Source organism: Schistocerca gregaria, chromosome 3 (genome assembly GCF_023897955.1).
Source record: "Schistocerca gregaria isolate iqSchGreg1 chromosome 3, iqSchGreg1.2, whole genome shotgun sequence".
Classification (NCBI taxonomy): Eukaryota; Metazoa; Arthropoda; class Insecta; order Orthoptera; family Acrididae; genus Schistocerca; species Schistocerca gregaria.
This window is the reverse complement of record NC_064922.1, coordinates 146,477,559-146,501,817: the sequence shown is the minus strand read 5'-3', so window position 1 is coordinate 146,501,817 and position 24,259 is coordinate 146,477,559. Positions and strand designations below refer to the sequence as shown.

Sequence of the window (24,259 nt, the reverse complement as noted above, 5' to 3'; positions counted from 1 at the left end):
TTTCACTACGTTCTATTAATCACTTCGATACAATTATACGATGTGGACGTAGATTCTAAGAAATTTCTTTCTGAAAGTAAAGGCTATGTTTGATACTAGTTGACTTCTCTCAGTAAGAAAATCTCTCTTTGCCTGTAGTAGTCTGCTTTTTATATACTCTTTGCTTCATCCATAAAACTTCCAAGGCAGCATAATTCCTTCATCTACTACCTGTTCTCCAATTTTATGCTAATTTTCTCACTAACCGCGTTTCCGATACCCTGCAATACTTTCGTCTTCCTTTGGTTTCCTCTCAGCCCATACTCTGCACTCATTAAATTTTCATTTCATTCACCAAGTCTTACAATTCTTGCTTACTTTCACAAAGGACGGCAACGCCATCAGCGAGTATTATCACAGATAGCCTTCGTCCTGACCCATTCTCTCTCTCTCTCTCTCTCTCTCTCTCTCTCTCTCTCTCTCTCTCTATCTCTCTTTCTCTCTCGATTGCTTCTTCCTCATGCAGGCTGCATAGTACAGGACAACGACTGTAACCAAGCCTTACATCCTTTTTAATCAGAAGACTTCTCTCTTGCTCTTCTATTCTTATTTGCGTTTATACGCAGTTTAACAAAAACGGAGAAATTGATAGTTTTAAATGGATAGGATGGAATATCATTAGCTGGTGGAAGAGATGTATGGGAAAGAGAAACACGAACTGTGTCCTGCCACTTCTCAGTATGTGTGCATCAGATGTATTGCGAAGTGGATGCAGCCTTTAAAAACAACTAGCTCTTTGCTATTTTGTCGAAAACTGACGCCGGCCGGAGTGGCCGAGCGGTTCTAGGCGCTACAGTCTGGAACCGCGCGACCGCTACGGTCGCAGGTTCGAATCCTGCCTCGGGCATGGATGTGTGTGATGTCCTTAGGTTAGATAGGTTTAAGTAGTTCTAAGTTCTAGGGGACTGATGATCTCAGATTTTAAGTCCCATAGTGCTCAGAGCCATTTGAACCATTTTTGAAAACTGGCATCCTGAGCCCATGGCTGCGTACAAAATATAGGTTGACTCTTACATAGAAGATAACAGCAACGAGACACGTTTTACAATGCTATTTATTTATTTAAATAGCGCCGTTACCGGTTTCGAACCGACAAGTTCATCTTCAGATGGCTAATTCACGTTAAGATCCATTTTAAATTAGCTTTCGCCTTTTATTTTCCCAACTGATGGAATTACCTTGGGGATGGTGGTACCCTACAAGCAAAACAATATGTAAGACAGTGTCGTTTTAACTACAATTGTGCGTCAGAACGATTTTAAGTGATGTAAACAAATTATGAAAGGGAAGGTGTTTCGGTTACTTACGATGAAAAACCCGCGCTATTACGTTCCAGTGCAGACTGTTTGTGACCTTGCAGCAGCGAAAACTGTATGATGCACTTGTTTATGTATATGTACGTATAACATATGTATATGTATGTATATACATATGTATATGAACATATACGTATAGCCTACCTATGTATGTGTGCCTCTGACGTTATCCGCTAGGTCTGGCGTCTCCAAATTACTAGAACGCGAGGGCCACATACCACGTTATGAATCTCACTGGGGGCTGGATAATACATTTTCTCAGAAATTAAAGTAGAGAATTATGACAAAATATTTACCACAGGTTAACCACCTTACTGCCCTGTGGTATGAGAGATCACTTGAGAAAGAGTCTACCTCTTCTGGGTAGGACCTGAATTGATGGTGTTTTACTCCATGACATCGTATGAAACAGTAGTCACAGCTTTGATAACACAGGACATATCCACTGGTTTTCCACAAGAAGAACGCATTGCATTCTAAAGGATTTGGTAACACCATTGGCTTCACGTTCTGAAACCTGCCATATTTCCCACACATATTTCTCCACACATCGGTTTTAATACATCTCAGTTGAGAAAGAGGAAAAGTAATTTTCAGCTGAAGTTAACTGCATACCTTGAAAGAAATCCTGACTTCATGTAAGGCAAACAAATCTGCTAGTTCTGTAGTAACTTCGTATTCTGTGTTAGTAGTTCTAGAAAAACAAAGCGCTTAGGCAAACCGGAATTATCAGAGACGTCTGCAGATTCCTTCGGGGCTATTGAGTACCAAGCAAACTTAGATGCCAGATATTGTAAATGATTTGAAAAATCACAAGGAATATCAACTCGGCGCAACATTTTATTTGCTGGAAGGGTAAGTGCTGTAGATTCTTCGGTTTTGGCACGAAACATTTCTTCATCTGTAACTAGAATCCCCAAAAAACACTGAAAACGACATCTAAAAGTGCTGAAACCGGTTGTCCCACATAAAAAACTTTCTATGCGATCTTGGCTCTTGAATGGTTTTGAAATATTAAAACAGATCACCGTTCAATACTACCATAATGAGAAAATTCAGTACCTAAAATCTATCTCCTTACGTAATTACCGCCAGAGGATAGCTTGCCTTGTGTAGCTATTTCATTGGCAATTCGTAAAATTACTTCCGTAATGGTTTCACATTCCTGAAGACGTTTACTAAAAACGTTTTCTTAAAAAGAAAGTTATTGTTCTAGTTTTTCGTGTTTATGTTTAGACACCTTAAAGTCGAACTTGTGCAACTGTGGTGATAAATGTTGTATTTCTTGAGAACGCTAATAACTCCGTTACAGGTAACACACATTGGTTTGTTGTCTTTCTCTATAACGAAAGATTTGGTGGCCCACGTTGTACTGACAACACGAAATTCACTATCCACTTTTCTCTTTTCACTTCCAGTAGATATATTGCACACTTATTCGAAAGAAAGAAAACTTGAAATAACGGCACAACGAGCGCAACCAGGAAATCAGTCACCTCAAGGCAGAGCACTCCTTTTGGCGTTTCCAGAAGACGGGTGTTCTGCGAACACGACCTCTTGCCCACCAGGTGCTCCTGGGTATGCAGATGAGACTCATCCTCAACCTGTCAACCCAGGTCACTTCCATGGAGCTAACAGGGTACTTGAAAATCAAGTGCCGCGCACGTCGGAAAACATTATTTGATAAGTTCCTGTACTCGTTAGGGGCCTCACCTTTTGCTTATGGTCGGAGGACCTGACCATTTTCATTGGATAATTTACTTTAATGGCTGCTGACTGATAGAGTTTGGTCTGGTTAAGTAATATATGTTCAAACAAAGTGTAAAATTACTCATAACATGTAAAGGTTGAGGTTATCTACATCTACATCTACATCTACATGACTACTCTGCAATTCACATTTAAGTGCTTGGCAGAGGGTTCATCGAACCACAATCATACTATCTCTCTACTATTCCACTCCCGAACAGCGAGCGGGAAAAACGAACACCTAAACCTTTCTGTTCGAGCTCTGATTTCTCTTATTTTATTTTGATGATCATTCCTACCTATGTAGGTTGGGCTCAACAAAATATTTTCGCATTCGGAAGAGAAAGTTGGTGACTGAAATTTCGTAAAAAGGTCTCGCCGCGACGAAAAACGTCTATGCTGTAATGACTTCCATCCCAACTCGTGTATCATATCTGCCACACTCTCTCCCCTATAACGCGATAATACAAAACGAGCTGCCCCTTTTTTGCACCCTTTCGATGTCCTCCGTCAATCCCACCTGGTAAGGATCCCACACCGCGCAGCAATATTCTAACAGAGGACGAACGAGTGTAGTGTAAGCTGTCTCTTCAGTGGACTTGTTGCATCTTCTAAGTGTCCTTCCAATGAAACGCAACCTTTGGCTCGCCTTCCCGACAATATTATCTATGTGGTCCTTCCAACTGAAGTTGTTCGTAATTTTGACACCCAGGTACTAAGTTGAATTGACAGCCTTGAGAATTGTACTATTTATCGAGTAATCGAATTCCAACGGATTTCTTTTTGGAACTCATGTGGATCATCTCACACTTTTCGTTATTTAGCGTCAACTGCCAACTGACACACCATACAGCAATCTTTTCTAAATCGCTTTGCAACTGATACTGGTCTTCGGATGACCTTACTAGACGATAAATTACAGCGTCATCTGCGAACAGTCTAAGAGAACTGCTCAGATTGTCACCCAGGTCATTTATATAGATCAGGAACAGTAGAGGTCCCAGGACGCTTCCCTGGGGGACACCTGATATCACTTCAGTTTTACTCGATGATTTGCCGTCTATTACTACGAACTGCGACCTTCCTGACAGGAAATCACGAATCCAGTCGCACAACTGAGACGTTACCCCATAGCTTCGCAGCTTGATTAGAAGTCGCTTGTGAGGAACGGTGTCAAAAGCTTTCCGGAAATCTAGAAATACGGAATCAACTTGAGATCCCCTGTCGATAGCGGCCATTACTTCGTGCGAATAAAGAGCTAGCTGCGTTGCACAAGAGCGATGTTTTCTGAAGCCATGCTGATTATGTGTCAATAGATCGTTCCCTTCGAGGTGATTCATAATGTTTGAATACAGTATATGCTCCAAAACCCTAATGCAAACCGACGTCAATGATATAGGTCTGTAGTTATAAAACAATTATTTTGTGGGGATTACTGAAAGTCAGATTGCGTTGCGCTAAAAATGTTGTGTGTGAGTTTAGTGTTGATGAGAATAAGTAAAGAGAGAACTGTCTGAGTACGTTCGGTTTTACTCAGCTGTCGTTGTATCAAATAACATAGACGTTTACTAGCACAGTGATTCATAATTTTTTAAGGGGATGTTTCACGTTGTCGGGACCGCCACCAAGATGATGATGGACAATTAGATTGAGGTGGTGCCTTTGCCACATGAAGGACACAAATTACGTTTCCTACCGTCATTGCCGGCCGCGGTGGTCTCGCAGTTCTAGGCGCGCAGTCCGGAACCGTGCGACTGCTACGGTCGCAGGTTCGAATCTTGCCACGGGCATGGATGTGTGTGGTATCCTTAGGTTAGTTAGGTTTAAGTAGTTCTATGTTCTAGAGGACTGATAACCACAGCAGTTGTCCCATAGTGCTCAGAGCCATTTTTGAACCTACCGTCATTGTAAAATTACACAAAAAAGGGGTATGAACCCGAACAGAGCACACAACAGGTCAATGAATATAGGAAGAATCAGAAAGAAACACCACCAGCCCGGTGAGTTCCAGTGAATTTACTTGATAACGAAACAAAACATGAGTGGTTGTGGATAAGGTCCCTTTTAAAGCCAGAATTAGATTGCTGGAAAACCTGGATACCAGTACGTATGGCGGATAGATCAAGTTAACAAGACTAAAGATAGAAACTAGGAATGAACTCCTCTTCGCCCACAATTTCCGAAGTCGGGAGCGCACATAGCAAATGCGGTCCTACCGTCTCCTATCGAGGAGAGTGTGGACGAGTCACGGTGCGCCGAGCTGCCGCCACTGCTAACTGTTGCTGGGCTGAGCCGATGTGATGTGACTGGGAACTGCGGATCTCGTCATCCTCCTCATTTCTGTCGCGGATGCGAGTAAGTCCCAGAGTGAAACTTCAAGACTTGTCAGGGTCCTCACAGGAGACCGCAGTCAAGAGTAAAGAAAGAAAGATGTTAATTCATACTGTGGAGTTTCCGCATCGCTCTATAACCTCTCCAAGTCAAGTCTGTCCGTATCGTTTAGTTACATCCTAGCTGCTTAGGTTTTTCTTGTGTATTGTTATTTTATTATCCCACGCCTCATATGGGGGCGGAGGGCTGTCTGCGGAGTAATCAATTCGCTCTTCACTCAATTGACAATAAAATCTAAACTAGAAGAACAAACGAGAAACAGAAAGGCGAGATATTTACAATGGATTTAAACCTTTCTAAAGGTGAAAATGAAATGGAAGTTTTTAGGTATATGAGACATGACTCTCTACGCCTTTAGTTAAAAACAGTTTTAATAAAAGATAACAAAGCAGAAACACAATAAGATTACATTTTAAAAACTTAAAAAGGTTAAAAATCTTGATGCAGAGCACTGATATTGGAAAAAAGAATTTCACTGACAGCAAAGCTAGACGGACCTGACACGGGATAGGTAGTCTATTGTTGAAGAGGAAAGGTTGGTCGTTGAGGAACGTAGAAGGTAGATGGTAAATGGATGGAGGACTGGTCCGAAAGTATCGGTGGGGTGGGAGTGGCTGGTGGGATACAAGAGGAGCTGGAACAGAGGGCTATTAGTGAGACTAAAATTTGATGGGGAAAAGGGACTAGGGAAAGGATGGAAGGGGAAAAGGGTGGTAGGGAAAATACGGGAAAGGGGGGAAGGAGCCCCGACGAGGAGGAACGGGTGGGGTGGTGTAAGACACCGCGTTACGAACCCTCCCAAGGGCGCCGTGTGCAGTGACTAGTGCATGGGCGGACGCGCAACACTCAAAACAAAGGATGAGTCGAGAAGTAAGTAATGAATGTGAAAACAGGTGGCAGGTTCGGAACCTTTTGTCGAGTAACGAACCGCTCCTCTACCCGTAATTTGCATATCAATTTTATTTTGAAGTATCTAAAGAGTCAGCCACGGATTACATCAGCTAAATAATTACATAAACGAAAGAAACCTTGTAATAATAATTCCCGACATACAAAGAAACTGAAATCTGTAAACAGATCTCGGCTGTCGTTATTTTGAGAGGAATTAATAAATTGTTCGAAATGGCGACGGCCTTTAAAAAGACTAAAGCTCAAACGGAACGTCCTCTTCGTCTTGAGAAGCGCACGAACACAGAACATCCCACTGTCCCGACGGCCGAGACTGCGCCAGGTGAGGAAGCTTCTGGAGCAAAAAGGAAGCGCCCAGCAGGCGACAGCTAGCCGTTTGACCACCCAGCAACTTGGCACCGGAACTACTTGAGTCAGCCACAGACGCACTAGTGCGAGGTGCCGACGGGCTAACAAAACCCCACAGTATCGCCGCTAGAGCCCATTCGTGAATGTCTTCTCGGAAGATCCACAAACTGCCATCTCGCCCCACAGCTGCCTGTTGTTCGTACGTATGCTCGTCCATGCGACGATAAAGCCTAACGGTTCGTGACTTCCGGTACAATCTAATACCGATGCTCGGATTCGATCCCTTTTGGATTGTTTGACAGTCGCGAATATTTTGCGGTACTGCGGGAGAACAGGAGCGCCAGCAATGCGGTAGGTTCACCGAACTCAGCCACCCCCCCCCCCCCACTCCTCCCCCCCCTTTTGTCATCGAAACCAAGTTCTCAAGGTTCTGTATTCTCTCTGAGGTGTTCTCATTTAAATTTGTGTAGCTATAGGTGAATGCTCTTTCTGCATGTCATTCATCTACATCTACATCTACATGGATACTCTGCAAACCACATTTAAGGTCCTGGCAGAGGGTTCATCAAACCACCTTCACAATTCTCTATTAGTCCAATCTCGTATAGCGCGCGGAAAGAATGAACACCTATATCTTTCCGTACGAGCTCTGATTTCCCTTATTTTATCATGGTGATCGTTCCTCCCTATGTAGGTCGGTGTCAAAAAAAATATTTTCGCATTCGGAGGAGAAAGTTGGTGACTGGAATTTTGTGAGAAAATTCCTTCGCAACGAAAAACGCCTTTCCTTTAATGATTTCCAGCCCCAATCCTGTATCATTTCTGTGATACTCTGTCCCATATTTCGCTATAATTAAAAACGTGCTGCCTTCCTTTGAACTGTTTCGATGTATTCCGTCAGTCCTATCTCTTAAGGATCCCACACCGCGCAGTAGTATTCTAAAAGAGGACGGACAAGCGCAGTGTAGGTAGTCTCCTTAGTAGATCTGTTACATTTTCTAAGTGTCCTTCCAACAATTGTAAAACCTAGGTATTTAGTTGAATTTACGGCTTTTAGATTAGACTGATTTACCTTGTAACCGAAGTTCTGTGGACGTGTCTATATCAGTGGAGGCTGCCATCGATTAAAGGTATGTTGTCCTGTGCTGCTAATTATAGAATATATCTTTTTCTGCTAGTTTCAAAATCTTTTTTGTTGCGATTTCTACCACCTTTCCCCAGTAGTATTCTAAAAGAGGACGGACAAGCGCACTGTAGGTAGTCTCCTTAGTAGATCTGTTACATTTTCTAAGTGTCCTTCCAACAATTGTAAAACCTAGGTATTTAGTTGAATTTACGGCTTTTAGATTAGACTGATTGACCTTGTAACCGAAGTTCTGTGGACGTGTCTATATCGGTGGAGGCTGCCATCGATTAAAGGTATGTTGTCCTGTGCTGCTAATTATAGAATATATCTTTTTCTGCTAGTTTCAAAATCTTTCTTTGTTGCGATTTCTACCACCTTTCCCCAGTATACATTCAAATCAGTGGCTGCCTGAAAATAGGGTCGTAGTCCATGCCTTTCCACAGTCTGATACTGGGTACAATAAGAACTGAGATCGCGTTGGCACATTAATATTTATCTTTCTCACCAACTTTTCATTCAGGCCGCCTGGGGTACGAAAACTTTGGCAGTGAGTTAAGGTATGGTAGCACCGTGGGTTTCTAGTTGGTAGGAGAGGGAAATATCGGGACGGAGTTCATGCTCTGAGAGGGGAGATAGTTGAAGTTCTTTCGGGAGAGTATGTAAGGGGTATGAAGATGTAGGGTTCGTAAGATGTGCTGGTAGAGGCGCGGCAGCGTGCTTGAGTTAGAAAGTAGAGGCGGAATTTTGGATTACATGGATCGAGTTTGAGGATGGTGCAGGTTGTTCAGAAATGTTTAATGGGTGAGAGTTGAGACTGGAACTTCATGAGTTGGTAAAGGATCCCTGTGCGAGGAAGATTGTCGCCGAGAGCATGGTGCACGGTAAAGAACATGAGAGGTATTATCGCCTACGCAATTCAGAGAAATCTGCGTTAGCTGGGCATGCGTTAGAAAACGGTCACCACATAAAATTTGACGATACCTCTGTCGTGGCTCGAACTAACAGCTTCTGGGACAGTTTAATAAAGGAAGCTATTGAAACAAAAATTACACTGAATAGAGACGGCTTGCAGCTCAGCGCTGCGTGGGATCCCGCGATCGCGCGGTTGAAGAGGGCACATCGAACGCCGACTCAAAACGTGCCCATATATGGCAATGTCACAGGCACCAGTGACGTCACAGCCGGCAGCTAGCGTATACAGGGTGTTACAAAAAGGTACGGCCAAACTTTCAGGAAACATTCCTCACACACAAATAAAGAAAAGATGTTACGTGGACATATGTCCGGAAACGCTTAATTTCCATGTTAGAGCTCATTTTAGTTTCGTCAGTATGTACTGTACTTCCTCGATTCACCGCCAGTTGGCCCAATTGAAGGAAGGTAATGATGACTTCGGTGCTTGTGTTGACATGAGACTCATTGATCTGCAGTACTAACGTCAAGCACATCACTACGTAGCATCAACAGGTTAGTGTTCATCACGAACGTGGTTTTGCAGTCAGTGCAATGTTTACAAATCCGGAGTTGGCAAATGCCCATTTGATGTATGGATTAGCACGGGGCAATTGCCGTGGCGCGGTACATTTGTATCGAGACAGATTTCAAGAACGAAGGTGTCTCGACAGGAAGACGTTCGAAGCAATTGATCGGCGTCTTAGGGAGCACGGAACATTCCACCCTATGACTCGCGACTGGGGAAGACCTAGAACGACGAGAACACCTGCAATGGACGAGGCAATTCTTCGTGCAGTTCACGATAACCCTAATGTCAGCGTCAGAGAAGTTGCTGCTGTACAAGGTAACGTAGACCACGTCACTGTATGGAGAGTGTTACGGGAGAACCAGTTGTTTCCGTACCATGTACAGCGTGTGCAGGCACTATCAGCAGGTGATTGGCCTCCACGGGTACAGTTCTGCGAATGGTTCATCCAACAATGTGTCAATCCTGATTTCAGTGCAAATGTTTTCTTTACGGATGAGGCTTCATTTCAACGTGATCAAATTGTAAATTTTCACAATAAACATGTGTGGGCTGACGAGAATCGGCACGCAATTGTGCAATCACGTCATCAACACAGATTTTTTGTGAACGTTTGGGCAGGCATTGTTGGTGATGTCTTGATTGCGCCCCATGTTCTTCCACCTACGCTCAATGGAGCACGTTATCGTGATTTCATACGGGATACTCTACCTGTGCTGCTAGAACATGTGCCTTTACAAGTACGACGCAACATGTGGTTCATGCACGATGGAGCTCCTGCATATTTCAGTCAGAGTGTTCGTACGCTTCTCAAGAACAAATTCGGTGACCGATGGATTGGTAGAGGCGGACCAATTCCATGGCCTCCACGGTCTCCTGACCTCAACCCTCTTTACTTTCATTTATGGGGGCATTTGAAAGCTCTTGTCTACGCAACCTCGGTACCAAATGTAGTGACTCTTCGTGCTGGTATTGTGAACGGCTGCATTAGCGCATTAGGGATTCCGTGCGACGGAGGGTGGATGATGCATCCACGCTAACGGAGGACAGTTTGAACATTTCCTGTAACAAAGTGTTTGAAGTCACGCTGGTATACGTTCTGTTACTGTGTGTTTCCATTCCATTAATAATGTGATTTGAAGAGAAGTAATAAAATGAGCTCTAACTTGGAAATTGAGTGTTTCCGATCACATGTCCACATAACATATTTTCTTTATTTGTGTGTGAGGAATGTTTCCTGAAAGTTTGGCCGTACCTTTTTGTAACACCCTGTATAAGGGCGCACCAACATCTCACTGGCAATCATAACACTTGACAATGGTCAAGGAGTGCTTGGCCGAAAGCTCGTGTAGTTTTAAGCAATTGACGCGGTTGGAAACCCGAAGACATTTTGTTCAATGTTATCGCCGCGAGACTCTGCATTCATACATTACGTACCTCTACAGGGAGGAAACGTGGCGCAGCGTAAAACGTCTCGGAAAGCTGCGTGTCAAGAAGGCAAATTTGTTAAGTTCGCTAGCCTTCCTACTGCGCTGCCGCGACGAGAAGACCATTCCACGATTTGCTATGGTATCCCATCATATCAACACCGCTGCCACCAGGAGGACATTTCCTCGTGCCAGCTTTGCATTATTACGATAAAGGATTCAAACAAGACAACAGCTGGGTGTAAATGGACGTCCTCTTGTGGCCTTGCACCTGCAGCTATCAAGAACACTCACAGCTTTGGACTCTGCATTCATACATGGTGCATAGTGTTCAAGGATCTGGAGGGACTTACAGAAGATGGGGGGGGGGGGGGGGGCGTGCAGCATTTGCATAGCAAAGGATAGTCGGATGCTGGTTATGGAAGTCGCCGAAAACATAAATGAAGTGGGGCCCGAAGAGAACTTGAACTCGATGTCCGGCGAACCCAGGTCAGTGGTCTGGGAGTGCCACAGTGACGTCGCGAAGTAGGAGCCCCTGGCGTCCTCCTGCTGCTCCGTGGAGAGGCGGGATCCCTGCTGACGCCGCATGCTGTCGCTCAGCATCGATCAGCGGCGGCTGACTCGCCATCTGTAGGCAGAGGTCCGCAGCAGGCGGCGCCACCGACCGCGGCTGCCCCGTCACGTTTAAAAGCGGGGCCCGCGCGCCCTCAGACCGCTCCGCGGGCCGACAGCGCGCGCCGGTGAGCCGCCAGTGTCCCCGCGCCCGCACACGCCGCGTCCAGCAGAAAGGTGCTGCAACTGCTACTAACTGCGCTACGTAGCCGCCAACTCACGCCTAGCATTAGTTCTAACCTTAGCAGCTTCGCAGATCAGCCAGTCACCCACAGCTGTTTCGTTGTCACATTCCGCGAGCAGTACTTAGCGATAGCTTGCCTCGAGCAGCAATGAGAAAAACGTAGTGAGATCACAGCGGCTCCGCACTTCTCTAATACGCTTTCGGGGATGCATAGTTTTGCACATTTTAAATAAATTGGTTAAAGACTGGTTGTTATTGTAGGCGCCGCTGTAATAATGCACCCGGCAATTAAGCTGAGTGTGCAGACGCGCGATGGTTTGAAAAATCGTAGCCCCGACGTGCGATGGGCCTTTGCTGTAGATAAAGTGAAATGTCGAATGCTGAGACATGAATTACTAATTACCAGCAATCCCTCACCTCCATTTATTTAAAAAATTCGAACTCCCATCTATGAAACAGCTACAAACTTCTGATTACTTAACAAAAAAAAACTTAATATGTTAAATGTTTCACGTTAAGTATGTTTCCGATTACTGACTGGATGAGTATAGTCTGGGTAGTTTGAGATCCGTTTTAACAAAAGTGTCTATGGCGTCATATCTCCCGAGCTATAAGTTGTACAATGATATAATTTTGCCGGTGTATTCAGTGGTATATGATGATTGTTATCTGTAAAATGTATTGTGAATAGAAACAGTAGTAAAGAACTAACAAATTAAAACGTAATACCTGATGCAGAAGTTCTACTGTATGAACAGCGAAAATGTAGTATGCGATAAACTGTTTTGCTTTCATTATTTTGTGAGGGTTGTTAACGAGAAAAGTTTCGTAAGGGCTTGAAGTTACGTGCAAAGTTGGTTGGAAGAGGCGAAGTGCTCTCATTCTCAAATACTGGGTTAATATAGCGTGGATAATGTGAGTACCATGATTTACGATGTCCCAAGACTTTTAACTTTCATACTTCAGTTCTTGTGCTAAACCTTTAATGATAGTTTATATAACTTAGTGAGTAGATTACTTTAAAATTAGGTCAATAATTCTTCTAATAATTTCCGGGGAAATTTCAGGTCAATAATTGCTTGAAATATTGAAAATCAAATTTTTATTGCCCCTGAAAGTCGCTAGATAGGCAACCTACAACTAGTCATAGATCGTTTTAGAGTTTCATAACACAGCGAGGTTCAACTTTCATGACGTACATCAACTGTAAATTCCTTGTGATTATTCTCGACTAGATACTAACGCGAATAAATGTCAGTTATCAAACGTATATCTTAACATCACAATTATAAAAAGTAGTAATCTGTATCCGACGGGAAGAGTTAATTAATCCCTTCAGCGTGAAGCGTGAAACAGCCGAAAATTCTGTTATAACATAACAAAGTCTGAATGAACTCGAAACTCTTAGCTTAACACTCTCACACGTAGAATGTTAGCTGAAGCAACTGTTCACCACACTTGTCATTTGCTGCATTTTACGAGTTGTTCGAAGACGATGCAAAAAATGTTGAATCTGCCGACCTGCCGACTGAATACAGATGCTCTTGATCCACATGCGAGTTGATAGTTATTTTTCGGGTTGCCACGTAACGCCAAATGAGCGTACAATAACGAAACACAAACGTTACTCGAGCATCTCATCGGTTGATGAATTCTCGACTTACGGTCAGTAGAAATCATCTCGACAGTTTAAGAAATATCTATCAATTATGAAGCACCTCTTCTTGCTCGAGATATGCTACAATACACGCTGTGGAAGGTTCAGCCCTTAGTAGTGGGGAGGACTTTTGAAGCTTGTTTTCAGGTGGAAAGTAATAAATTTGTGTAAGCTTGCAACGCACATACTAAAACAATTAGTTTAGTTTTCTCAGTGCGATTTAATACTATTTCTTCCTCGATTTACGTACTGTTCAGAATCGTCAACATCAGCGATTCCACATGGACCACTTGCCAATGAGTCCTTCAGATACTTGCATGCGTCGCTTATCCATGTAGCTCCTACGTGTGTTCTGATGTCCTCCACCCACCTTCCACAATATCGTAGTCTCGGTCTTTTCTACCATTCATTCCCCTGGCAACACGTCTCGTCCCCATCCACCGAGTAGGGTGGCGTAGTGGTTAGCACACTGGACACGCATTGGAGAGGCTGACAGTTCAAATCTGCATCCATCCATCCTGATTTCGGTTGTCCGCGATTTCCCTGAATCGCTCCAGCAAATACGTGAACGGTTCCTTTTAAAGAAAACCGGAGATTTCCTTTCTCATCATTGACACTGTCTGAGCTTGTGCACCATCTCTGCTGTCCTCGATGTAGACGAAAGGTTGATACCTAATCTTTCTTCCTTCTTCCTTTCCGTCCGTGTTAATTCCGTCACTCTGTCACTCTAATACATCTTCTTGTTTCCCTGTGCTACTTTCTTTTCAGAATGTAGATTAAACGTTGTTGTGTTATTGTTTTAATTGATTTTCCAGGCTACTTTCAACATTTCTCTATCAACGCCTGCTATTCGTTGTTAAAGTTTCTCTGCATTACATGCAAGTACGGTAATATCATCGTCAAAACGCAGGTCGTTCATAAATGTTCGATTTCACAGCATTCCTCCTACGTTTTCTCAGTTTAGATGTATAAAACGTTCATTTTTGATTGACTACAGTAGTTGTAGTGATATGGAATCACCTTGCCGTACTCTTTTTTCAGTTCCGAATAGGAATGTAGTTATTCTGTCTGACTTATATTAAGAAATCGATAATACGTCTGACAGTCGTTTACGCTCATATTTTGTGCTAATGTATTTGAAACCGAGAAAATACATTGGGATTTCAGGAAGTAAGATACACTCTTTACGTAAGAAAAGTTGCGCATTCACAGAAGAGAGTACATGTTTAGGGTACAGGAAACACAGTTTTGCTGCGGTACAGATAACAGATGCATTGCAATGTGCGAGAGAAATGGCACGGCAACTGGAAACATAGTCCAAAGTTAAAGTGCACGTGAGAGTACGATTGCACACAGATTCACTGTGAAATTCTGATGATGTATGACAACTGCAATGACGCATCCAGGCGTAGTGAAAAGAAGCCAACAATTTGACCAAGGTGCACAGACGGGAAGGAAGGCCAGCGGCAACGAACACAAAGGACGATGTCCACTCGCGGGGAAACAGATTTTCCAATGATGAAGACAATAATACAGCTACTCTCGAATGGCCCCATGACCACATATGGGATTTCTATCGTCGAGGAAATGAACGACTGGTAAAATGTTTCGATCGTTTTTACAGAGACTTGATGACTACGTTGAAAAATAGTGTCATGTAACCGTGTCACTTTGAAGTGTAGCGCAACATTCAGCAAAAGTTATTTGACCTTCCATAATAATGTGTCACACACTTTTAGAAGTCCCTTCGTAATGATACCACAATCCAAACGTGAACTCTGTTAGGTATTGTGAGCTAATTAGTAAACAGCAGCAAATATGAAGTGTAATTAAAACTTGCTTCAATAGAAACACTGTGCGTCGCAGTCAGGTGGCTCTAAAACTGAAAATCTGGAATGTTCTGTTGATATAAATGTTTCTTCTCATTTATAGACAAGGATTATTATTGTATACAATGCGTAGTAGAACTCGGTGATCTGGAAGGCGACTTTTCCTGAACCTACTGCACTGTTATGTATAAAAGTCCAACAATACCTCTTTAGATGGAAGAATACCAAGTAAAATAAATGCTGAAATAAATAAGTAAATATGAAATCGAAGAGCATTACGCCAGGTATAGTCAAGATTTTGAAACAAATTCAACTTGGTACATGGAACGCGGTTACGTGTGTGCGTACATACAGCTACTTTTAAAAAAGAAATACGGACCTGTTGGATCAGCGTTACACTGAATTCATTAACAAATTTGTCGTTATAAAAAACACATCACAAGTTTCGTGTGACTTTTAAGATTTTGGGAAACAGTAACATTTATGAATGAGGCTGTGTAACCGCACTAAAAAAAAAGAAGGCCACAATACGAATAGTTTTTTGATCGTACAATTTTCATTGTCAGACGCTAGAAAACAATTGCCAATTATACAGAAAAAATTTTGGTTTTGTTTAAATATTCTGCAGTACTCTGCACAAACCTGTCTTAAAACTCGAGAACATGTGATCAGACAGATTGTAGTAGACTTCAGTCTGAAGAGTGGTTGATAACAGCTCTCGATGCTACTCTCTCCTGTGCAAGCCACTTCATCTGAGAATAACTTCTGCAACCTACATCCTTCTCAATCTGGTTACTGTTTTCATTTCTTGGTCTCCCTATACGCTTTCACCCTCCCCCTTTTCCCTGCAACACTAAATTGGCGATCCTTTGATGTCTCAGAATGCGTCCTTCCAACCGATCTCTTCTTCTACTCAGGTTGCACCACAAATTTATTTTTCTTCATTTTCGCCTCGACCAAATCGTCGCTTCCGACACACTTCCTGCCGCGTTTGTCAATCAGAAAATTGTAATTCAGGAAGAAGTATACTTCAGCTTGCTTCCGTGGCAGACAACAATTGGTATTTCCAGTATCAATGTGCCTTTACAAAGTTGAGAACGATGGAAGCAGTGGTTGTCGCACTTGTCTCATATATGACAAGATCCGTCTTGAAACCCTGTTCGTTCGATCTGATCTGATTTTCCGTAGTTTCCGTCCATTTCTCGAAGCGAAAGCCCTGACATTTTTTTCTTTAATGTCTTAAAAACTACAATGTCACTGGACTGGGATTGTATTTGGACTGGTGTTTTCAGATCTTCTTTTAGCCCCCTCTGTTTCAACTAAACTGTGAGGGACCTTGATCGAAATCTTCCGTACTACCGACACATGTTATTGTTGATGTGACGTTTTGTAGTTGGTTGTCGCAGCATGTCACCTTAGACCGTGGATCAGGTTGGCAGCACATGACATCAGTATAAAGAAACCAACGTCTCGATCAGTTGACGGGCAACTATTTTATTGTATTGTAGTATTTTCAGTCAAAATTTTTTATTCTGGTGGTGAATACTTGCGCAACGTTTGGTTTCAGTATTGAAAAACAGTAAAATAAGTATTACAACATCCTATGGGTTATTTTACCACCGTTAAAATGTTGCTAACATTTCTCGAGTGTAACTCATTGAATTATAGGGTAGCGTTAATGCCGTTGCCGAGCACATGCGAATGGTCTCCGGTTTAAGAAAATTTATTAATGTTACAGCTTTGCCCATAAAGGTCATCGTGTATCTGTCTCATAAAAATTGTGCAGAAATTTATGAAATGTTAATTACACAGCCTTACTTTTCCTCTGCACATGACGCGAACATCGTAAATTCTTTTTACGTAATCAGCAACATTTTTGTCGGTTATGATGTACGAAGGAATCTTTCTAGTATTGTGTTGAAAAATAATAATTATCTGACTGACGGCTAAACATAAGTATGCACCAAACGTTTTTCGCTAAAATATTTTTACACAGAGGTTTTTTTCTCTAGGAACGAAACATAAACCAGATGTTGTGCTACCATTTCTGAGAAATATGTAAGGGTGGCACCTGCGTCGGACAGTGCCTTGTAATGTTACCGACTTGTGGAGTTTTATCAATATGAGTGTAAGAAAATTGTTACGAAGAAGTTTCAGTCACTTAATTGTACGATTTCTTTATCTCAACTACAATTAATTATAGTTTGATTTAGCTTCTATAAAAATCTGGACAGTTCCCTTAATAACCGATGTTTTATAAAATATTATGCTTCTTGTCTTCACGCTGTTGCAATATCTGTAGTGTCCTAAAACATAAACCCAGTTTGCATGAAAACTGGGGTAAAGAATAAGAGCAGATGTCTATTCTGACAACTTTTGCACGTATTTTTGAAACATCGACTGAGAAGAAAACTCTTCCGACCAATGTATACGTTATCTTCCAGTCCTGTGAGAAACAGACGATGCGCAATACAGCTGAAGAGAGGGACTTACGGAAAAAACTAATTCTGGAAGTTGTATAAAAGTAGATACAGAAAGAATTGTGAATAGAACGTTTCAAATATTATTACACTTTTTGCCAGATGAATATTATAACTAAAGCCATTTCATTAATATCAGAAATTTTGCAAAATTTACATTTATTATAACGCTGCATATGTAATACTAAAGCAGTAGGTAACTAAATGGTTCAGATCAACGCATGATTTTAACTGCAGTGAGAAAAACGGTGTTACCGATCTTGACTTCGGATAATGCGTACTGGCAGACACTCGGCCTCATTCCAGTCGTCACGTGACCTTGACGTTGGTTTCAAAGCCCAGCGGGACAGTAATATGGCACATGAACGGTCTGGATGCTTCTTTGGTCTAAGCACAAAAGAACACGACAACAGAGCAAGAAGTGGCGTCGCTTCCCCCTCGCAGACACCAAGGAGCGGTTCCTGAAATAGACGGCTACTTTGGTAACTTGGGCTTTCGTTGGGGATGAAAGCGGAGACGAAAATTCCGCGTCTCTGCTGGAGAAACAGTCTAAGCAGTGGGATGTGGAGTACTGACCGAAAGCTTACAGAGGAGAAATGGGAGTAGATAGTACCGCCGTAGGGCGTGAGAATTTTAGCATGAAAATTTTTCTTTACCTATACCAATAAATAGCGTGTAATATTTAGCAGTTCCTCAGTAACTTGCCGTGTCGTTTATTTTACCTGTTGTTCTCTTCATCTTCTTTGTGCCTGTCAGTAACACACCAGTTGCCGAAACGGAGGCTCCTGGTGCATTCAAGCACCTGCTGTTGTCCGGGTAGCCGAGTTGTCAGGGGCCCATGGGCAGCGTCCAGTGCACCCACCACTCCGCGGCTAGCGGCTGCCGACGCCTTCGTAACTGTTGCCTGTTAGCGGCCTCGCGGTGAAAATCTCCCCGCGTTCCAGACGCAGCAACGTATTCTTTAAGTCGTGCTTCGCTGCTTCAGAAAACTGTATGGAGGACATTCTTACTCCGCCAAAACTGCTACACCGATTCCACGTAGTATGGCGCCGAAAAGTCCTTGGTAGGTTCCCGGAGCATGGGGCACCAGATGACTACGCTCAGGGTAAGTAATTTCCGTAAATTACGAGACTATAGTTTGTTGGCGCGGAGCTAGCACCCGATAACGTCCCAGATACTACGTTCAATCGGATTCATATAAGATGAATATGGTGACCGAGACATCTTCAATTCATTATATTTTTCCTGAAATCACTGTAGCACCATTATGGCCTTATGACACGAACAGTTATCCTACCGGAAGATGCCGTTGTGATAGATTAAGACACCAAGCTTTTTAAGGGGGGGGGGGAGGTAATGCAGGTGGTTCACAGTAACTTTCCCGTACTCTACAACTGTCATGATGCTTCCGATTACTACCTAAGTCCGATGGAAGCCAAGGTTAATGTTCGGCGCAGCATAATACTGACACAACGGCCTGTGTGGCGCTTCTCTAGTCATGGCCATCGACCTGGTATAACAAGAAACGCGATTTATCCGATCAGGCAACGTGTTTCGATTGATCCACAGTCCAGTTTCAATGATCCCTTGCCAAATGCAATCGTAATTGACGATTTCGTTCGGTCAACATAGGAACACGTAGGGTCGTCTGGTGCGGAGCTCCATTTTCATCAACGTACGCTGTGCAATGTGTCCGATACACTTGAACCTGCAACAGCATTACACTATGTCCTCAGATCTGACACAGATTGCCGCCTATCCCGCTTTAGAATGCTACCAAGCCTCCGAACTCTACTGTATGTAACGTGGTGTGAATGTCAAACACCTTTTCGCCTCTTCGTGGTTTCACCGCTCTTCAGACACTTTCCATAGATTCTCAGGACAGTAGCACGAGAACATCCGACGAGCTTCGCTGTACGATACGCTCGCCTCCAAGCTCAGAGTCATAAAATTTGCCCTTTCCCAAATCGCTTATGTCGGTGGTTTTCTACATTTGCGCCCCATGTCGACGCTAAAATGATTTCCCATTCGTCTCCGCTCTGCTTATACAGGGTGGTCCATTGATAGTGACCGGGGATATATGTCACGAAATAAGCATCAAACGAAAAAACAACAAAGAACATAGGTCAAACGGATATCAACTGAGTTTTTTAAAAAATAGGATCCCCCATTTTTATTACATATTCGTGTAGTACGTAAAGAAATATGAATCTTTTAGTTGGACCACTTTTTTCGCTTTGTGGCAGGTGGCGCTGTAATAGTAACAAATGCATAAGTACGTGGTATCACGTAACATTCCGCCAGTGCAGACCGTATTTGCTTCGTGATACATTTCCCGTGTTAAAATGGGCTGTTTACCAGTTGCGGAAAAGGTCGATATCGTCTTGATGATGTATGGCTATTGTGGTCAAAATGCCCAACGGGAGTGTGCTACGTAAGCTGCTCGGTATCCTGGACGACGTCATCCAAGTGTCCGGACGGTTCGCTGGATATTTAAGTTATTTAAGGAAACAGGAAGTGTTCAGCCACATGTGAATCGTCAACCACAATCTGCAACAAATGATGATGCCCAAGTAGGTGTTTTAGCTGCTGTCGCGGCTAATCTGTACATCGGTAGCAGACAAATTGCGCGAGAATCGGGAATCTCAGAAACGTCGGTGTTGAGAATGCTACATCAACATGGATTGCACCCGTACCATATTTCTATGCCCTAGGAATTGCATGGCGACGACTTTGAACGTCGTGTTCAGTTCTGCCATTGGGGACAAGAGAAATTACGAGACGATGACAGATTTTTTCCGCGCATTCTATTTAGTGACGAAGCGTCATTCGCCAACAGCGGTAACGTAAACCGGCATAATATACACTATTGGGCAAAGGCAAATCCACGATGGCTGCGACAAGTGGAACATCAGCGACCTTGGCGGGTTAATGTATGGTGCGGCATTATGGGAGGAAGAATAATTGGCCCCCATTTTATCGATGGCAATCTAAATGGTGCAATGTGTGCTGATTTCCTACGTAATGTTCTACCGATGTTACTCCAAGATGTTTCAGTGCATGACAGAATGGCGGTGTACTTTCAACGTGATGGATGTCAGGCACATAGCTCGCGTGCGGTTGCGGTCTTGAATAGCATATTTCATGACAGGTGGATTGGTCGTCGAAGCACGATACCATGGCCCACACGTTCCTGATCTGACGTCCCCGGATTTCTTTCTGTGGGGAAAGTTGAAGGATATTTGCTATTGTGGTCCACCGACAACGCCTGACAACATGCGTCAGCGCATTGTCAATGCATGTGCGAAAATTACGGAAGGCAAACTACTCGCTGTTGAGAGGAATGTCGGTACACGTATTGCCAAATCCATTGAGGTTGAGCATTTTGAGCATTTATCGCATTAATGTGGTATTTACAGGTAATCACGCTGTAACAGCGATACGTTCACAAAGGTACATGTATCACGTAGGAACAACCGAAATAAAATGTTGAAACGTAGCTACGTTCTGTATTTTAATTTAAAAAACCTACCTGTTACCAACTGTTCGTCTAAAATTGTGAGCCATATGTTTGTGGCTATTACAGCGTCATCTATCATAAAGCGAAAAAAGTGGTCTTACTAAAACATTCATATTTATTTGCGTATTACACGAATAAATAGGGGTTCCTATTTTAAAAAACGCAGTTTATATCCGTTTGACCTATGGCAGCGCCATGTAGCGGGCCAACCATAGCGCCATTTGGTTTCCCCCTTCCGGCTAGACAAGTTTCGTTCTTTGTAGTTTTTTTCGTTTGACGCTTATTTCGTGAGATATTTGGCCCGGTCACGATCAATGGATCACCATGCATATTTCCCTTACCGAGGCACGGGCCCACAGAACAACCATGCGGCACTCAGTCTTACGGTGGATCATATTGTTGCGGGTCATCAGTATTATGCGACTAGTTTACTCCTCATCATCCGACAAAATTTAACATCTTAAGGTGATATAAACCACATGTTCATAATTAAGACCACATCAAGTAGATATTTAAAACGTTGTTTGTTTTCTGAATAATGATATGTTCGCGGACGAGAGACACTTCTGCACAATAAATGCTATAAGGGGCATTGAAAAAGTTTCCGTTCGGAGGCCGTACAGTCCAGAATCGATATGCTAATCAGGCAAAATCGCCGCGAGTACTGCAGCAATCAGGTTGAAGATAACCGTTATTAAAATAGCGCGTCCTGCTGCGTGAGAAGTCCGTAACTGCGTGCTGCACATCCTCGTCAAACAGGAATCGTCGACCCTTCAAGGCCTCTGATAAGTAAACGAAGGCGCGATAATCGCATGGGAGAAATCAGGACTACAGAGCGGGCGCTCGCGTGTATCCCACTGGAGTTGGCTAACTTCTGCGTTACGACATTTCAGGGTAACGCAATGTGCGTCATCATGAAGCAGCATAACGCAGAACTTAGTTCGCCATTCCTTCACAGAGATTTTCCACAGACTTGCAGCCCCATGCATATTCTTTATTATCCGATAGATTTCTCCCTGTGTTTGTGCTTCAGCAGCCAAGAAAATTCAGAACAGCACGTTGGTCCTGTCTGGACGCATTTGGTAATAACGTCGAAGTAATTCACTTTTGTGCATTTACCGCACGCACCTCGGAAAGACACGAATGCCACAGTAATACTCTGCCTACATGTTGACAGTTATATATCCACATCAGAGACGCGCTACCTTGCATATACGCTACAGCAGCGCCCTCAGACGGAAACTTTTGAATCGTCACTTAAACCTCTGACTATTATAAACCGCTGCTTCATAGGAAAAGGTAGAGTATCCAGAAAGGGCGATGGTGGATACCCGAACGAAACTTCACGAGTTCAAAGGGTGTATGATGCTATTTCTCTGAGTCAAATTTACGCAAAACTTAGTCGTATAAGCACACTTAGCGGTAAGACGTTGCACCCCCTGTAGCCTGAATGCAGACACTCATTCAGTTGGAAAGCGTGCCATAAGGCTTTTGTAACCTCTCCTGTAACAAGCTGGCCCACGACTGTTGTAACTGGTCATTCAAATCCCAGATACTGTAACTTGGACAGAGTTGAAGTCGAAGCTGATCCAAAACTTGTTCTATTGGGGACAGATCTGCGGATCTTGCTGGCTATGTGAGTACCTCAGCATCACTCAGACACTTATCCTGTGTTGCCGAGCTTTTCCCTGTTGGAAAATAGCATCACGTTAGTGTCGCATGATGGCGCAGGATGACCGTGACTTATTGTTGCGCCAGTAGAGTTCCGTCAGTCGCTACTAGACGTGATGGCTCCCCATTCCATGTCGCCTGGACTAATATCGTTATCTCTCGAAAACATTCGAAGAACGGGTCCTTTCTCCACAGGTAGCGCAAAACGGCGAATGAACGCTGAACACAATGCGACGCCCTGAATCAGCGGTCCATGTTTCCCGTCATGGCACGATTTGTCCCAAGATTTTTCCTGATTATTTTCCTTTCCTTCTTTTTTGTTTCACCTGATTGTTTAGCTGTATGTAACGAAAGGCTTTCTGATGCATAAAGGCATTCTGCTTTAATGACTGTATTATAGAGCGAAGTTTTGCATTTATCGAAATAGAGTTCCTGTTATGCAGGTTTTTTGTTAATTTAAAATGCAGTTCAATTTTCCTTGCCCTTTCTAGGTTAGCTTCTTTACTGATTTTCTTGCGTAAGAATATGCTGTCAGAGCACATAAAAACTTCACAAGTTAAGCTATCTTTTACAGAAAAAACCACATAGATATATGGAAATGTTTAATAAAAAGCTTTATGTTAAAAAACTGTGCACAAAACCGCATAGCTGTATGTATCATAGTTCCTTAGAAATAGATTTTTGTTAGCAGGGAAAGATTTTACGCTCAGCTAGCATAACTGGCCGAGCACGGAATATCTGAAGCCCAGTAATCTGAACTGACACACTCAAGTAGTAGGCTGAAGCAGTTGAGGTTGGCGAGTTTGAGGTCTCGTTTATTTGCCCGGCACTTCCGACAGCCGAGCGCTAAATGGGTCAAACTGCGGCTAATGATCCTAACTGAGTGGGAGTCGGCGGCGCCACCCAAGTGCACCAGGAAGTTCTCATCACGCGACTCTGGCGGTCGTGCGCGTCGCACGCCTTACAATCTGTTCTGAGGACACAACAGTCTGAAAGGGGCTCGATAGAGCTGCCGTATGGCTGAGAAGGTAGTGAAACTAAGAGCTGCGAATATTCAAAAGCAGCTGGAAGCGCCTACATTTACATTTACGAGGGTCAGTCAAAAAGTAATGCCTCCTATTTTTTTCTACGTTTAATTGTCAGGAAATTTAAATGCAATTACATAGGTTGAAAACCACAACATTGAGGATAATTTTGTCATTTTTCAATGTAATCTCCGCCCATCTCTACAGTTTTGGTCCATCTTTGAACAAGGGCATGTATCCCAGCACGGTAAAAATCACAGCTCTGCTTCCTAAGCCATTGACGCACGGATGTTTTGACGGCCTCCTCATCTTCAAAATGAATCCCACGATGAGCTTCTTTTAGTGGCCCGAACAGATGGAAGTCTGATGGTGCCAGGTCAGGGCTGTATGGGGGATGAGGCAAAACTTCCCATCCAATTTTGACAATCTCGTCAGAGGTGTGACGACTGGTGTGTGGTCTTGCACTGTCATGCAAAAGAAGAACATCTGCCATTGA

At 43.2% G+C, this 24,259-nt stretch overlaps 1 protein-coding gene across 3 annotated transcripts in view; it reads left to right on the top strand.

The window, feature by feature from the left end:
* LOC126354424 (tubulin polymerization-promoting protein homolog) overlaps window positions 1-24,259 on the top strand; it is a 284,058-nt gene that overhangs the window by 170,876 nt on the left and 88,923 nt on the right. The window contains exon 1 of one of the 3 annotated variants that reach the window (XM_050004059.1): window positions 11,495-11,574. The exons of the other annotated variants lie outside the window; for them this stretch is intronic. The gene's annotated coding sequence lies outside the window, so the exon portion shown is untranslated. Of the gene's footprint in view, window positions 1-11,494; window positions 11,575-24,259 lie in introns of those variants that run through there. 3 annotated transcript variants of the gene reach the window in all.